The sequence below is a fragment of the Giraffa tippelskirchi genome, chromosome 11, assembly GCF_054371585.1.
Source record: "Giraffa tippelskirchi isolate mGirTip1 chromosome 11, T2T-mGirTip1v1.2.pri, whole genome shotgun sequence".
Lineage (NCBI taxonomy): Eukaryota > Metazoa > Chordata > Mammalia > Artiodactyla > Giraffidae > Giraffa > Giraffa tippelskirchi.
Genome location: NC_137285.1, coordinates 1,709,236 through 1,722,830, shown reverse-complemented (window position 1 = coordinate 1,722,830; position 13,595 = coordinate 1,709,236).

Here is a 13,595-nt window from a genome sequence, read left to right as displayed (position 1 = left end):
TGGGTGGGTGTCCCCACGGGCTCCCTGGGTGAGGTGGGGAGGGGGGTCCGGACAGCCTCCCAGAGGCCAGGGTGAGTCTCCCAGGACGTGAGAAGCCCCACAGTCCAGCAGCGCGGCCCGACAGGGCAGGTGCCTGAATGGACGGTCTGGTCAGCCACCCGCAGGCCTGGCCCCCCGAGACGAGGACGGCTCCTCGCGAGGCTGTTTGCCCGTCGAAGGAGATGGGGAGAAGGGGGCGGGGGGCCCGGAGCGGGCGCCGTGGGGCAGGGCTGGAGGGATGCTGCAGAAGCCCCTCGCGCAGGTGTGGGGCGTTGATTTGATGCCTGTTCATGGGCAATTTCCAGTATCTGATGGAGACACCTTTCAAGAATGCAAGCTTTGAGGGCTGGCAGTGTGTAAGACTCCTAGATAAGGGCGTTGCACAGATCAGTAAGACCTGGTACCTGGTTTCAGGTAGGGACAGATTTTGTAAATACAGCAGATTTAAAAACAAACAAACCACGACTTATTTATTTGGCTTCCCGGGTCTTGGGCGGCAGCTCGGGCTGTCTTTAGCTGCGGCACCCAAGCTCTTATCTGTGGCTGTGGCCGGCAGCATCTACTTCCCCGTGGTCGTTGCTGTTTAGTTGATAGATGATGTCGGACTCTGTGACCCCATGGACTGTAGCCCTCAAGTCTCCTCTGTCTGTGGGATTCTCCAGGCAAGAGTACTGGAGTGGGTTGCCATTTCCCCCTCCAGAGGGTCTTCCCAACCCAGGGACTGAACCCGAGTGCTCTATGTCTCCTGCACTGGCAGGTGGGTGCTTTACCAGCACTGTCTGGGAAGCCCAGGGACCAAACTGGAGCACCCTGTGTTGGAAGCAGAGTCTTAGCCAGTGGACCACCAGGGAAGTCCCAGATTTAAATAATTTGGTATGAAAAATGCAAGATGCTTTGGAGCTCACAGGAAAGAGTGATTTCTGGCCTAGAAAGGGAAATAGTTTAAGACCTCAAAGGAGAGGCCTTATTGCCACCTCAGAATGCCTCGGAGGGGATCTGAGCCTCCCCTTTTCCGCCCTGTGCTTACCTTCTGCTGCGGTATTTCTGAGTTTAGTCAATGGCCTCGCCGCCCACTCGTTTGCCAAGCCTCTGGGAGTCATCCCCAGCTCCTCCACGTTCTTGCTCCCGTACAATCAGGTTCTGCTAAATTTATCTCCTGCCTTTTGTTGAAGCCTCCCCTCTCCCACCTCATGCCTGCAGTCATGTCATCTTGCGCTTGAATTGCTGCCCGTCTGCTAACTTAACTCCCTGCCTCTGATATCTCTCCTTAGTTGTCCTCCTAAAGCTAACATCTTAGCATCCTCCATACCCTCTCTTTTATTACCTTCCTGCTTAGAATGACCTGCCGTCTTCTGTTTGGTGACCTCTTACTCATCCTCCAAGACGAAGCTTACGCAGCCCCTCCTGTTAAGTCTCCTCCAGTTGCTCCAGAAGAAGGTAGACCCCACTGACCCTTTACGGGTACCTCTATTAGAGCATTTATCAAACACTATTATGTAATTATTCCTGAGCTCCAGGCAGGAACTGGCTCTGATCTACTTTTGTGTCTTCAGGGCTTTGGCACTCAGTAAATGACTGCTGAAGGAATTCATTCTGAAGGGATCAAGGACAGATTCATTAAAGTGCTGACATTTGAGCTGGAACTTGAAGCAGAAGCAGAAACTATTATTATAGTTAAATTGCTTAATCCATCTTGCCCTATTGTTTGGTGACAGGTCATTCACCCTAGGTCGTTATAAACCAGAGTTTCACAAATATGAAACATGTATTTGAGAAGGATTTAAAAAATTATGTTAAATTTTTTTTATTTACCCAATTTATTTTCATTCTAAATACTAAGACACTTGACTAGATTCTTCTGCGGTAATGAGTAAAAAGGATAATAGGCTCTGCCCTAGTTTCTCTTTGCAAATCCAGCCAAATCCCAAAGGTTTTAACTGCATGCAAGCATACTACAATGAGGGACCCTTCCTTGTTGTGAAGACCAGTACTTTCTGTGGCGATATGGTTTGGTTTATGGATATATAATAATTCAGTAGTTGTATATAACATGAACAGGAAGGATGGGATAGGGATCATTTGTTGATATATAGTTGTTTTTTAAGAAGATTCGAAGCAAGTGATACTAACATTTTAAAAACCTGGGTTTTGTTGTATTTTTTGTTTGAAGTGTCATTTTATAGAGGAAAAAAGAGCCTTATACCAGGAGTCAGGAAGTTTGTAGTTTAGTCTGGGTTCTACCATTACCTCACTCTTCCTGTCGTAAGAAAGATGAGGAAGGGAAGAAATCTGGGAATACAGCCTGTAGAAACTATCTAAGCCTTTTCTAATTCTAATATGAGTCTAACAATCTAGTCGCATATAAATTTATCTATTTACCTGCATGTTTATGACAGAGTTTGATTATAGAGGCTGGTTTTATAGAAAGAGCTGATTTGTCAAAAATGTATCAGTGTCTGTTTTAGGTGTTACTTTTAAATTCATAGCGTACATTAGTTTTAATTCTTAGGGAAGGTACTTAAGGTACTGTGGACTGTGCTCATCAACAGTTGAAAGATTTGAGTGGCTTTACGATCGTCGCTGGTGAGCAGTCCTTGCCCAGGCCGTGACGTGGGGATCCCAGCCGCCCCTTCTCAGCTGCGAACCAAAGGGGCTGCTTATGAGCTCATTGGGCACGTTACAGCACACAAAGCTTTTGCCTCTTTTTGTCCCATCTGATTCTCTCAGTATTACTGTGAACTGTGGGGCAGGCGTTCTTGGTATTTGTCAGATTTCCAAATTAAACATGATACTTACTGGAAATAAAAAGACAGGCGCCAATATTTCACTTGTAGTCAGTCAAGGCGGAAAGACCTTAAGGGACACGATTTCTAAAGGCCCAGTGCCTGGGTTAGCTTGTCCCTGTATGGTGTTCCTTAGCTCAGAAATTATAGTTCTTCTTTCTTTGCTAGGATGTATTTTATTGTTGATATTACTATCCTTGTGTAGACTTCAGTGGCCCATATGAAAGACTTTTGGCACAGTGCACCCGAGTTGCCCGAAAATGGATTTTGTAGCAGAGCAGGGCCAGCCCAGGCAATATGGTGACATATGGAGTTTCATGGTTTTTCCCGTCATGTACGAATGGGAGAGTGGGACCATAAAGAAAGCTGAGCACCGAAGAACTGATGCTTTTCAACTGTGGTGTTGGAGAAGACTCTTGAGAGTCCCTTGGACTGCAAGGAGATCCAACCAGTCCATCCTAAAGGAGATCAGTCCTGGGTGTTCATTGGAAGGACTGATGCTGAAGCTCCAATACTTTGGCCACCTGATGCAAAGAACTGACTCATTGGAAAAGACCCTGATGCTGGGAAAGACTGAAGGCAGGAGAAGAAGGGGACGACAGAGGATGAGATGGTTGGATGGCATCACCGGCTCAATGGACGTGAGTTTGAGCAAGCTCCTGGAGTTGATGATGGACAGGGAGGCCTGGCGTGCTGCAGTCCATGGAGTTACAAAGAGTTGGACATGACTGAGCAACTGAACTGAACTGATGGAGTTTTATTTTCTCTTTTTGAGCAGCTTGAAATTTTGTTCCTTGTTTTTGCTTTGAATCCATTGCTTCTTCCTTCATGGCTAGCCCTGCCCATCCCTGCAAGGCCTTCTTTACTCTCAGTAAACCTTCATAATCCACCTTAATGTTAGCTGACCAACACTAAAATGCAGTGATCACCTCCATTTAGTGGGGGAGATCCTACAGGAGGGAGATCCCACAGGAGGGAGATCCCACAGGAGGGAGATCCCACGGAAGGGAGATCCCACGGAAGGGAGATCCCACGGAAGGGAGATCCCACAGGAGGGAGATCCCACAGGAGGGAGATCCCACAGGAGGGAGATCCCACAGGAGGGAGATCCCACGGAAGGGAGATCCCACGGAAGGGAGATCCCACGGAAGGGAGATCCTACGGAAGGGAGATCCCACGGAAGGGAGATCCTACAGGAGGGAGATCCTACAGGAGGGAGATCCTACAGGAGGGAGATCCTGCAGGAGGGAGATCCTACAGAAGGGCGATCCTACAGGAGGGAGATCCTACAGAAGGGAGATCCTACAGGAGGGAGATCCTACAGAAGGGAGATCCTGCAGGAGGGAGATCCTACAGGAGGGAGATCCTGCAGAAGGGAGATCCTACAGGAGGGCGATCCTGCAGGAGGGAGATCCTACAGGAGGGAGATCCTACAGGAGGGAGATCCCACAGGAGGGAGATCCCACAGGAGGGAGATCCTACAGGAGGGAGATCCCACAGGAGGGAGATCCCACAGGAGGGAGATCCCACAGGAGGGAGATCCTACAGGAGGGAGATCCCACAGGAGGGAGATCCCACAGAAGGGAGATCCTACAGAAGGGAGATCCTACAGGAGGGAGATCCTACAGAAGGGAGATCCTACAGGAGGGAGATCCTACAGAAGGGAGATCCTACAGGAGGGAGATCCTGCAGGAGGGAGATCCTACAGGAGGGAGATCCTGCAGGAGGGAGATCCTACAGGAGGGAGATCCTGCAGGAGGGAGATCCTACAGGAGGGAGATCCTGCAGGAGGGAGATCCTGCAGGAGGGAGATCCTACAGGAGGGAGATCCTGCAGAAGGAAACTCTGAGGACAGAAGTGTCAGGTGTGAGAAAAAACCCTGAGATGAATATTTAAATCAGGAGACCTCACCCCTCAGAAAACGCCCTTCAGTAGCCTCGGTTTTTTCTGGAATATGACCTATCTGATACATCTTATACATTCCTATCGCTACTTATACATCCATACACAGGCTCTCATCATCTGAATTACTTCAACCAACTCATGATCAGTCTTCCTGCCTCCCAACTTTGAATTCCTCCTTAGCCTTGGTTCTCAGACTGATCTGTTCTTCAGGGGCACTTCATTAGTTTAGGCCAAAGTCCAAGACGGCATGGCATCAGGCCCTCTGACTCGGCCTCATTTTGTGCTATAACTCTTCCCTGCCCACACTTTGGGCTCCAGCACCGTCAGACTGTTTCCAGTTGCACAAACACTCCGCACTGTTTCATGCCTCTGTCTTTGCTCAGCTTTTTCTTCACCCAGAAAATTCTCACCCAGACCTTAAGATTCAATTCAGGTGTCTCCTCTTCAACAAATCCTTTCCTGGCTCCTCAGAGTTGCCTAAGTTCCCACTTCTGTGTTTCCATATTATTGAAGCTATTCAGTTTCTTGAGGATAGTAGTAGTATAACATGTCCTTGGAAATCAAATGCTTTGTGTATAGTTGGTGCCCCACAAATGATTGTTGAAGTAAATTAAACACCGTGTCAATATTTACAAGTGTTTACATAGTCACAGGGTCCTTTTGTAGCTAAATATTAAGCCTGCTTTTTAAAAAGACCATCCATAGCTGTGGCAGCTTCATAATTGTCTCCTTTTCAGCTGTCTTTACACCCTGGTCATCTATGACACAAGTCCTGGAGCGATTTCTGTAACAGTGTTGTTGAGACGAAGTCCACCTTCAGGGGCCACTTCATACAGCACAGCTCTGTTTACCAGGAGGTTGCAAGTTCAACATGTCATGGTCAATCCCTCTTTGATTATCTCCTCACCCACAGTCCCTCGGATTAGGAGTTTGGCAGGATCTTTGGCCATCACTTTCTTGAGTTGTAGATAACAGACATCAGGCCTCATCTTCAGAAATGTCCTAGCTCTAGGTAACACACAGAGCCTTGTGGCTTCCCAGGTGGTGCTAGAGGTAAAGAACATGCCTGCCCATGCAGGAGATGTGAGAGATGCAGGTTCGATCCCTGGGTCAGGAAGATCCCCTGGAGGAGGGCATGGCAACCCACTCCAGTATTCTTGGCTGGAGAATCCCATGGACAGAGGAGCCTGACTGGCTACGGTCCATAGGATGGCAAAGAGTCGGACAGGACTGAGACGACTTAGCACGCAAAGGTAACAGACAGCTGCCTACATGTGTGTTGAGGAACAATATGGTATAATAGAAAGAACGCTGAACTGGATATGTAAGTAGATTCTAATCCTGGTTTTGCTATTAGGTAACTGCGGCTTTAGATAAATTACTTGCTATCTCTTCCCGGTCTCTAAAGTTAAAGGTATTGGACTCATTCTCATAAATTTTATGATGGCTAGAGTTTGGGATCTCTTAAGTGTTGGGACAACTTTTCATCTTTTCACTGAGTGCCCCCCCCTTTTTTTAAATCTATGGCGAGGGGAAGCGGAGCATGTGTTGCTGACGGATAGGGCAGAGCTCCTTGGACATCCGTGCTCTGCGGCCAGGACCGGGGCACTCTGGTGTCAGAGCGCCACGGCTACAGGGGGAATTGCACCAGGGCTAGAAATCCCAGGACTTGGGGTTCACTCCTGGTTCTCCCCCAGGACAAGTCATGACCTTTCTGGGTCCGTTTCTTCATCTATAAACGAGTATGATAATACCCACCCTACTGTCTTTGAATTGAAATAATCAAATAAGTGAAGTGGAAATATCTTTGAAAATCTATACAGTAGTATTTCTTCAAGATATTTGTAATCAAGGAAAAGGTGTTCAGGTACAATGTTCCCATGGAAAATCACAAATATACCATCCTTAATATACTGGAGGCTTATCTTTGGGGTATTTTTCAGTGGTGATAGTACCTTTGTATTCACTCATTTATACTCTTTCTGCCAGTTCTTCTGGTCAAAAGCATACATTTGAAAGACGAGTAACTTTGAAGAGGGCTGCGTTCTGAGGGAAGCCATGAAATAAATCAAAGTTGACTAGCCTAAGCTGAAATCTAGTCCACGACCCATCATTAGTTTGTCTAATCATTTGGGCTAGCAAACTGAGCACAGATTGATGTATCACTAGGAATGCAAAATCCTAGGTTGAATTTTTGGGACCCAAATTTCATGAAGTTTCAACGTGGTAAACGAACTTCTTGTTAAATGAACCTTCCTCTCAACTTCCTGCTCTCCCTAAAACAATGACATGAATATGCAGTGAGTTTAGCAGCAATATGTGTGGCATTTAAGGGTATTTGGCTGTTCACAAACTCAGTGTGAGTCAGCTGAGCGTTGCAGCTGCAGGAAAGCTGATTTAGTCTTCAGGCTGCATTATGAGAGGTTTAGTGTCCAGAACACACCTGTAATCTGTCTGGCTCTGGGCTATATGTGTGGCATAGAGTTCATTTTGAGTACAGCCAGAAAAGAGAGAGATGACGCTGGTGAGGCCATCTAATAGCAGCAAATGGTTGAAGGCACTGGGAACATTTATCCAGCAAAGCAAACACAGGAATGGTATTGTCACTTTATTCGGCTCTCCGAAGGGGGCCATGTGTAAGAGGTTTATATTTGCTCCATAAGGGCCCTAAGGAGAGGCGCTGGAGTCAGTGGAGAGAAACATGCGGAGCTGCATTTCAGCCCAGTTACTTCCAGCAGGTGATTCAAGGATGAAACGGCCTGCCTCTGTAGGCAGTGAGTTCTCAGTCATCCTGCGTGTTCGAGCGTGGTCCTGATGACCACTTGGTGGGAGTGTTGTAGAAGAAAGTCAGTCATCAGATGGGTAGTTGAACCAGATGGTCCATGATTGGTACATATTGCTTTAACATAAACCAAAAAACAAACAAACAAAAAAACCCCTTAGGGATATCAAATCCAAAGAGCCACAAACAGACCATAGACCAATAGGATAGTTTGGTTTCTGAAGAAGTGAAAGCCAAGATGAATCTGTTGCTGAAGAACTGGGTGATGGGAAGATGTTAGTAATACTAGTAGCAGCAGTGGTCGTAATGTTTGTATTTGTTTGGCTTGGTTGGTTTTAATAGAGAAGGGCCACCGTTATTGCGAGTAGTATGGACTTATATTCTTGGACCTGATAGTGACTGAATATGATTTTGGTCCCAGAATCAGGATGAAACAACTAACTTGTGGTTGTGAAGAGTGATTTCAACTTGAAAGTGGTTGTATCTGGGGATCAGTTAGGTAAAAACACTGTGTGGGGATTAAGAGACCAAGCAGGTACACAGCTGTACACAGGCCAAGGGTGAGACGAGTGGATACGGACAGAAAGAATTAGACCCACAGGCTGTGTTTTGCACTTTGCCGTCTGTAGATAACTGGTCTCTAAAAGCCCTCAGCACTGAAGCCAGGTAGCTTTTGGGCTCAGAGAGGCTGTGCTGGGTGCTGATTACCCATTGCAAAGGGCTTGCAGTATCGTAGCAGGTGCCAGATTCTCTGCTTCCCCAACAGCTTTACCAGGGGCAAGTTCTGTCCTTAGTCCCGGAATCTGAGTCCCACTTCAGATTTCAACCTTGCTGCTAGCCCTGCCTGAATAATTAATGTCCCAAGTCAAATAACTAGTCTGCCATGGTTGGGGCATTAAACACGTTTGCACTCCAGTTCAGTAACTGAATCTAGGTTTTGTTTCTTAAATCCGAGGCTCTTTCTGGTATGCCAGTGTGTGCTGCTCCCTTTTAACCTTAGCTCTGCCAAGGACTCGAGTCTCATTCTGCTCACTGGGCCCCGCCAGCTGTTGACAGACCCCAACACAGACCACTTCCTGCCACTGCCAACGCCCGGTGCCCTGGAGACTCACCTTTGGGTCTGCGTGTGTGCTGCAGGTTTAGGCTTCCATTCTCTAAGAAATGAGGCACCCCCGTCATCATCAGGAGGCTTTCTTACAGTCCTAAGTTTCTCCCTGATCAAGGGAGTTGATTTGACCACGCCATCCACCTCTGGGAGCCAAACTGATGCTGGCTTGTGCCTGGAGCATTCCACAGGAGGCCACCTTCCATATCAACCTCTTCACTCACTAGCCAGCAAGAGCTTCCTGAGCTTGAGACCATGCATCCTTCTGAACCTCTAGGCAGTGCTTCTGGGCTCCCCAGCCCCACCTCTGTTTACTTAACTGGGTACTTCTCCTGTCTAGACTCCAAAGAGTTAAGTTTTAGCTGTCCATGGCAAGCGGCACAGCTTGTCTCACAAGGATCATGCAGACATTTCACATTCATTCTCTTCATTGATTAGTTTTGTAAACATGTATTGAGTAAACCAGACAACTGGACCAGGCACCGGGGTCAAAGATGAATAAGTCCTATGGTGCCTGTTCTCCTAATCTAATAACGGTGCCTATTTATCGAGTGCCTGCTTTGTGCCAGGCCTCTAAGTAACACACTTCACAGAGGATGTCACTGTGTCACAGAGGAGTGTTGCGAGAGGGTAGGAGGAAAAGCTGGGTAGTTTGTATTACAGACATGAGGCTCCAGAGACAGCACAGGGTTAGTGCTTAATAAACAGTAGCTGTGTTTACCACGTTGGGTGATAACATTACCAAAAGTGCCACACAGATCCAGAGGCGGGAGAGCAAGTGTCTGAGCCAGAAGGATGTGTGGAGGACACAGGAAGGTCGATCCAAGAAGGAGGAAAAGCAGGACTGCAAGCAGAAAAAGGTGGCCATTACAGAGTAGCCAGTCTGTCTGGGGCACCAGAGCAGATAAACGGTCGCACTGCACCAGTGTTCGGGAAGATAGAGTTCTAGAGACATGTGCTAAAGAGAGATTCTAGCCATGAAGCCTTTTACTGTGTTCACAGGAGAAAATGCATGAAGTTGTAAAAACCGGAAGGGTAAGACAAGCCTGAAAATTATCCAATTAAAGGAAGGAGGATTGCAGACTGCTTAGTCACCTGAAGAGAGAGAGAAGAACTTGCAAAATGAGAAGAGATGATTACATCACTTAAACGAACGTTGATCAATGTGTTTGGCAGGACATGTGGAAATGTTTTTCTCTTAAATAATTCAAGCCTGCCAGGCTTCCAACCCAGTTTAAGATAGTATAATCGTCTGCTATATGTAAATGTGTATGGTGTTCCACTGTTGAAGGAGTAGAGTTTAAAGGAGGAATAAGTAAAACTTTCTGTGTTGAGCAGAGTTCATGAATAAAGCCCTGCTGGCAAACACATGAGAACCTTCAGCTGAACACATTAGCCTAAGGAGAAGGGAATACTATTTGCTTGTTGACCTGGATTGTAACATACTTAAACCATATTATCAGCAGACAGGCCTGATGATTTAAAGATATTTCTGTTTCTAATGTTCTATGTTTTTATAAAGTAGACTTAATTCAAGATCTATGACAGATTTTCATGGCTGGTTGTTCATATTTTCCCAAATCAGTAAATACAGAAAGTGATGGGGAAACAAATGAAATTAAAAGACTATTAAAATCATGACCATACAAGATAAGATTATGTAGTAATGATACTGTTAATTAATGTCCCCATACATTGGGTTGTTTTATCAAAAACTACACGCTACAGAGGGAAAATCATAACTTTTAAAATTCCCAACTCTGCCATGTATTAGTTTTATAACCTTGAGAAAGTAACTTTTCTGAACCTTCTCTTTAATTTTTTAAAAATTTATTTTTACTTGGAGGATAGTCGGTTCACAACATTGGGCGGGCTTCTGCGTTGCAGTATCCTCTCCCACAGCGTGACTCAGCCGTAATCACACCCGTGTCCCGTCCCGCTGGAACCTCTCCTCTGCCTCCCACCCCTCTGGGGTGTCACAGAGCACAGGGTTGCGCCCCGATGTTGTACGGCGACTCCCACTAGCTGCTTTACACGCAGTCACGTCTGTCTCAGTGCCGCTGTCTCGGCTGTCCCACCCCACCCCCCGCCGTGCCCAGAGTCTCTTCCGTATGTCTGCGTCTCTGTTCCTGTCTGGACCTTCTTTCACTCTTCTTTAGCATGAGATGATAATACTTGCTTCTATGGCTGCTTCAAGAATTAAATGAAAAGTGGGCCTGTGAAATAATCAGTGTATGATGCCCCACTCTCCGTAGGGACATCCCTTCCCCACAGCAATGGGGCCGCTCCTTGGAATATTTGGAAAGCCTCTGCGGGTGTGGCCTACAGAGCCTGCGTCTCAGCTTCTGGAACAATCTTAGTGCTGATAAGGTTTTTTGTTTTTTGAGAGTGGATTTTATTTTTGAAAAAAACAGCAAGAGCTAAATTATTGGATGACGAGCTTGGAGGTTTTAACAGAGTGCGATGGTCAAGTCTGGATTGTAGGCTGACCATGAGAGCAACCCTGACAGAAAAGCTCCAGAGAAGCCATGAGCGAACACAGCGTTTTTGGAAGCGGTTTTGGATAAATTCTTGTGTATTTCAGCTTTGTTATCTTCTATCTCACTTCTGTAGAAACGATGATGCAAAACAGAACTGATGACAGAGACTAGCAAAATGTGAGCAGAAAAGAAAGCACAGAGGCCATCCTACTGGCAGAGACTTTACTAAAATAGTCGAAATTTTTTCGTTATGTACAACTCAGGGCTGGGTGCTAACGATGTAAAAAAAAATCTTGTTTCTAAGTCTTACCGTATTGGGCTTCCCTAGTGGCTCAGTGGTAAAGAATCTGCCTGCCAATGCAGGAGACCCGGGTTTGATCCCTGATCTGGGAAGATCTCATATGCCACAGAGCAACTAAGTCATGTGCCACAGCTATTGAGCCTGTGCTTTAGCGCCCGGAGCTGCAGCTGCTGGAGCCCGGGCACCCTAGGGCCCATTCTCCGCAACAAGAGAGACCGCTACAACGCCAAGCCGGGGCGCGCAGCTGGAGAGCAGCCCTGCTCGCCAGCACCGGGGAAGGGCCCTCGCAGCAACGAAGGCCCAGTACAGCCAAGAATAAACACAATTATTTTCTGAACAAGTCTGTCTGCATTAAGGCCTGTTACATTCTCCCGGTCCCATTTTGTCTTCGGCTCAGTGTCATCTTGAGATGAATTTATCGTCCTCTTACTGATGTCCTCCTCACAGGTTTCCGGACGTAAAAACGTGTCTGACCCTCTCTGTCTTACGTTAATCGCTTCTGCTTTAGGGTGTTTCGTGTTCTGCCTCTTTTCCAGTCTTGCTGCCTCCACCGTCCTCACTTCACCTGCTGGATTCTGCCCGGGTAACTATGTTAACTAGGAGGTTAATTTCCTAATTTCTCTGATTTCAGTGTTTTTGTCTTCTGATAGAGCCTTTTGCTTTTAATCTAATGCTTTTAGATTAATTTTATGAAACTAACACTCCCGTGACATTATCTATTTGTTACAACACCTAACACATTGCTCATAAACAGTACACAGCTGTTTATGAGCTGATCATCGGCGCCCGTCTCTGTTTGGCCCCCGAGTGCTCTGGCAGCAGTGGTCTTCTTTCCCTCTGCCTGTACTGCTCGGGGCTTGCTCACAGCTGTGCGGCCCCAAGCACAGGACTGAATGACTCTGTCCCACTTTCTCCATCTGCAAAAAGAGGATAGTGTCTGTCAAAGCGCTGCTGCATTCAAAGAGTGTGTGTGCGTGTCAAAAGGTAGCTTCCGTATTCTTGGGGCTTTTGTATGTGAGAGTCTCTGTCTTGTTAGAGCACTCACTAAGTCGCTCCTTTGTTTATCTGGTCAGACTCCTGTTTCCTTGACCTTCGAGGGCGTCCGTTTCCTGCCTCACCTCTTCTCTCCGGGTTAGTCTCCATGGTCCCGGCACCATCTCCACCCCCGTTGGCCCAGGCTTCCTTCTGTTGGCAAATACTGTCCTCTCCGCTGTGCCGTTTCCCCCTCGGAGCGTCCCGCCCCGTCTGTCGCTTTCTCGCTGGCCTCACCTCGCCCTCCCTTCAGCTCCTCAGGAGCCGTTTCCTCTATGAGGTCTCCTCCAGAAGCTGCACCTTACGCTCACCTCCCTCTCCTTGAGCTCCTCTGGCACTTAGAGTCTGTATCTCAGCTTAGGTACTTAAGAGTGTTTGTTTTGTCTCTCCAAAAAGAGTAACAGCTCTTTGAGGACAGGGATCACATTATATTTCTTTCATATTCTCTACCGTACATGGCATGGTACTGGGTCTGTAGTCATGTAATAGCCTTTCTTTTTTTCTTTATATGTTTTACTGACGTGTAGTTGACTTACAATATCTCAGATGCACAGCAAGGTGGTTCAGTTGTGCATATGCACACACATTATTTTTGAAATTATTTCCCATTATAGGTTATTACAGGATATTGACTATAGTTCCCTGCGGTATGCAGTAAACCTTTGTGGCTTGTTGCCTATTTTTTTAAATTAGAAATCTAGCATTCTATTCATACGAAGTCAAACAAATGGAATCAAAATGTCATAAATTTTTTAGTTAGGCAAAAATTTGTAAGTTTTCTAAAACATATATATTATACATATTTTTATCTGTATATATATACAAAAGCTTTTCTACTAGATAAAGACTTGAGAAAGAACATAAAAGATGGAAAAATTGGAAAACATAAACTAAATGAAATGGGAGCACTGAATATGAAATAGAAGAGGTGGAACAAGCTAGATAAAAGTAAAAGATTATCATATAGTCCAGTTTTTAAACATGGCTGCTCATTAGAAACATATCTGCAGTTCTGGTGAAAAAAAGCTGTACCTGGGCATTTGTATTTTTCAAAAAATACCAAATAATTCTTCTATGCAGGATTTTGAAAAATGATTACAACTTTTTCTATTAAATGGTAGTTTTTGTGACCTAGAGTTATATTATTTTTCTGTTGACCAATCATTTT